At 41.3% G+C, this 4,444-nt stretch overlaps 1 pseudogene; it reads right to left on the bottom strand.

Annotated features, from left to right (window-relative positions):
- LOC102477437 (mesoderm-specific transcript homolog protein pseudogene) overlaps positions 1–893 on the bottom strand; it is a 3,172-nt pseudogene extending 2,279 nt beyond the window's left edge.
- Between the last annotated feature and the right edge of the window lie 3,551 nt (positions 894–4,444).

Below are 4,444 nucleotides of genomic sequence, written 5' to 3' on the forward strand. Positions count from 1 at the left end.
GGGTGATTTCTCATTTTTTTCCTATCTCTGTCTCTGTGTTTCCAGTTAGCACATGCACTCTATAGCAAAAATCTTCCTCTAACAAAAGAAAAAAAAGACTGTGGATGACCAAGTTCCAGTCATTGCTGTGGATCCATGCCCACATGTCCAACAGCTCACTCTCAGAGGGTCACGTGTATGTCCCAAAGACTGGGTAAGACCTTGAGAGAATACACACAAGATCATCAAGCAAGTGAGGATGTGTGACAGCACACTTCCACCTTTGAGTAACTTTCTGAGAAGAAGTGGATGGAGAATCTCAGGGGAGATACCTGTGTTTGACACACAAAGCCTCTTCATGGTAAGCTAAGTAGAACAGTTCTGCTTGTACCAACAGAGCAGCTCCTGAGCAATGATATATCCATAGTCACAAGGCAGGAGGTTGATTATGCAGTTTTGGAGCCTCAGATGCTGCAAAAATCTTCCACGATGCTGGCCTGCTCAAATATGGTGTAGTGATGGGTCTCAGTTTGTCACAGAAGTCAAAGCCTAAGAAATCAAGGGTAACTACTTGATGAACCCTCAGAGTCAGATCTTCCCAAATCTTGTACCAGTCATAGCTGAATGTTGGGTAGCCGGGTAGAAGCACACTGGTTTCTGGACTTCCAACCACACCCATGGAGTTTTGGTAAAAGATGCGTAGTCCCTTGTAGGTAAAAAATTTGCTTGAAAACTCTTAGGAATGAAGAGCAGGGGAAGGCTGAGGAGGTGGGATGTGCAGGCATGGCCAGCAGCCCCACCTAGACCCACCATTTCTTCCACCTGATTTGGGTAGGACTTGGACTATAAAGCCATGTTGGGGGCACTGCAATTTGCTTTCTTAATTCAACAGTATATGGTAAACTTCCTTCCATGTTGGTGTTTACAGATCAATTTAATTAGCTCTCCCTTTTAATTGTATTGAAGTATAACTGAAAGACATTGTATGAGCATATGTATACTATGCCTATTTAAAATGTATAGTTTGGGGACCAGTAGATGGCATAATGGTTATGTTGTTGGACTCCCACGTAGTTGACCGCAGTTCGAGTCCTGGACCTGGTGGCTTAAATTTACGCCAGATGTGTGTGTGTGTGTGTGTGTGTGTGTGTGTGTGTGTGTGTATGCCCAAAATTCCAAGAGGAGAATGGAGGAGAAGGCATTGCAGCGTGGCCATCTTCCCTGGTGGTTGATTCTCAATTTCTATCTTTCTGTCTCTGGCAAATGTATGCACCCTATAGCCTTATAGCAAAAATCTCTCTAAGAAAAATAAAATAAAATGTACAGTTTGATCAGTTTGGGCATATGTGTACACTTGTGAAACCCTTGTCACATCAAGACAGTATTTTCATCACTTCTGTGGCCCCTGGATTATCCACAGATTATGTACAGAATCCATAAAATAGTACATTTCTTTTCATGGTTTCAAAATATCAGATCTGGGAGATTAAAAATGCCTCAGTTCTTTACTGTTTCTCTCACTGAGAGGTGGAGTCAGCTTCCCTCCCCCTTGACTCTGGGCTGCTCACAGTGACTGCACGAGTGGCCTTCTGTGAAGGTCAAAAGAATCCTCTGGAAACAATCACTCGGAGCCCTGAGCCAAATAATCCAAATGCCCTGCGATCTTCATGCTGGAGAGAACAGGTGGGCAGAACAGGTGGGGGGGCTCTGAAGACGTCCGGTCAGTCCCAGCTGTCCAGCCTGTGATCACTTGAGTCATTTCAGCTACGACTCCAGACACTGTGATCAGAGAAAGGTCTTTTCTCATGTGCCTTTTTGAAATTTCTGACCCATAAAATCATGAAAGATAATTGCATGGTGGTTGTTTTAGGACTTTTAGAAAATTTTTATTTTTATGCAGCAATGGGCAACAGGAACAAAATTATTCCTCTCCTGATAAATATTTAGGTTGTGTCCAATTTTATCCATTATGACTTACGCTGTATGTGTCTTTTTTTTTTTTGCATATGTAAGAATTTCCTTAGGATAAATTTCCAGAGAGGGAATTATTGGGTCCAAGAACTCTCTTTTCACTCATTTTTCTAGACTGTTTTGATAGGTGCTGGCAACTTTTCTTCTATAAAGAATTTATTAACGCCCTCCAAAAAAGAAAAAAAAGGGGATGTTTTTTCTTTCTCCCAAAAGTCTTGGACAACTCACTTCATCTTTCTGTGTTTGATTTGCTTACCTCTAATAACCGTACTTGCTTTCTAGCAGGGTTATGATCAAGAGATTAAAAGTGAAATAAGATCTGGGAAAGAAAATAATGTTGTAAGGAATTTCAGACCGACTAGTCCATGAGAGGAATGTGGACATGGAATTTAGCCATGCTTGTTGTAACTCTACTAGTCCCTTGAACAGTATAAAAGAAACTTTCTCAGAACAATTGACACAGCCAAAATAATAATTTAAACATATTGTTAAAATGTACAAGCTCTGGGCATTCAGGAAATGAGTTCTGGTTGTCTGGGAAATGTTATCTGGGAGCCAACTCATAAAGAAATCTACAGCTGATGAAAATCTTTTTATTTTAAAATAATTTTAAAAATTTAATTGATTATTATTATTAATTTTTCTATAGGGCACATGTGTTTACCAGAGAGAGACAGAGAGAGAGAAAGAGCAAGCGAGAGAGGGAAAGTGCAAGAGCAAGCTGCCAGGTCTGGGACTCAAACCATAGTCAGCCATGTGGGAGTCTACCTCTTTTTTTTTTGAGAGGTTTTTGCTATAGGGCGCTTGCACTTTCCAGAAAGACAGAGACAGAATGCAAGAAATCAGCCCCCAGGGGGTATGGCCATGCCTCAAACCTTCTCCTCTATTCTCCTCTCAGGATCTTGGGCACACACACACACATGCCTGGTGTGAGTTTAAGCCACCGGGTCTGGGATTCGAACCACAGTTGACTACATGGGAGTTCAGCGACATAGTCATTATGCTAACTGCTGGTCCCAGGGAATCCTCCTCTTTAATCATCATGCCACCTGCTGGTCCCAACCAGGTCCCGGACCTGGCGGCTTGTTTTTTCTCTCTCTCTCTAACTGGCTCTCATCAACAGATGTGTTCTATAGCAAACAAACAAATAAATAAATGCATAATTCTAAAAAAAAAAAAAAGAAAGAAAGAAAGAAAATATCAACCAATGGGAGCCAGCAGGCGGCAGGGTGGTTAAGTGCTGGATCCCACATGGCTGACTCTGCACTTGGACCCAGTGGCTTAAAAATCACATGGGGCACTTGTGCATGTGTGGCCAAAACCCTGGGAGGAGAATGTAGGAGAAGGGATTACAGCATGGCCATCCCTCTGGTAGGTGACATATCACTTCTCTGCTCTCTCTTTCTCCCCAGCAAACATATGCACTTTGTGGTAAAAATCTTAAAAAAAAATCAACCAATGTAAATTCTTCATTACAACTTATGTAACACTCTCTTCTTCTCCACCCTTCTTCTGTTTCTGTAAAATGAACCCTTAACTTTGTCATTTTGGGGAGTACTGGCTACATGTAACTGAGGTGGCTGTCTTTACCATTTGGACTTGTAATAAGCCCTTTTTAAAATAAATTAACTTCAGATCAGATGTGTTTTATTTTAGGTTGACAGATATCATCCACTATGAAATGTGGACCTTAGTCATTTGGAAATGACACTCCTCCGATTTAATATTTGTTCTTTTTTCTAAGCTAGCCTATGAAATCCTGTCATTTCACTCCCTCTCTGTCTCTCACAATGTGAATGCTATGGGTGCCTCATATGTATAGGTACATACACTATATAATTTTGGGTGATTTTAGGGAAACAGTCATGAACACGTGAATCAAATAAATATATTGAAAGGATTATAGTAGGGGGCAGCAGGTGGTGTGGTGGTTCCCACATAGCCAACGACAGTTTGAGTCCCGGACCTGGCAGCTTGAAAATGATGCTGGGTGTGTGTACATGTGTGCCCAAAATCCCAAGAGAAGAATAGAAGAGACAGGATTGTGGCATGGCCATCACCTCTTAGGGATAATTTCTCACTATCCCTCTTATGGTCTCTCTCTGTCTCTTTTGCTCTCTCTGGCAAGCACATGTGCCCTATGGCCAAAACAAAACAAAACAAAACAAAACATTGTAGTAGGAAATTAAAAGTGCAATGTATTTGTCAGGTCATCTAGTGCTTCTGGGAATGAGCTAATGACCACTTAGAAGCAGGAAGACACTTAACTTGTAATAACAAAGTATAAAAGTTAGTCCATTATAAGAGATTTCTACTATTGGAGGAGGTCTAGACGCTATTTCTTATACAGCAAAGGGCACTGAAGCAGGATTCTACATGGTGTATGCCACACTTTCTACTACATTTGGAGCAATACTGCACTCCTGTGCTAATGTTCTACAAAATTAAAACACCCAGTAAAACACCCAGTAAAAGTCTGTCTGAGGGACTTCTT

Source organism: Tupaia chinensis, unplaced genomic scaffold (assembly GCF_000334495.1).
Source record: "Tupaia chinensis unplaced genomic scaffold, TupChi_1.0 Scaffold144262_1, whole genome shotgun sequence".
Classification (NCBI taxonomy): Eukaryota; Metazoa; Chordata; class Mammalia; order Scandentia; family Tupaiidae; genus Tupaia; species Tupaia belangeri.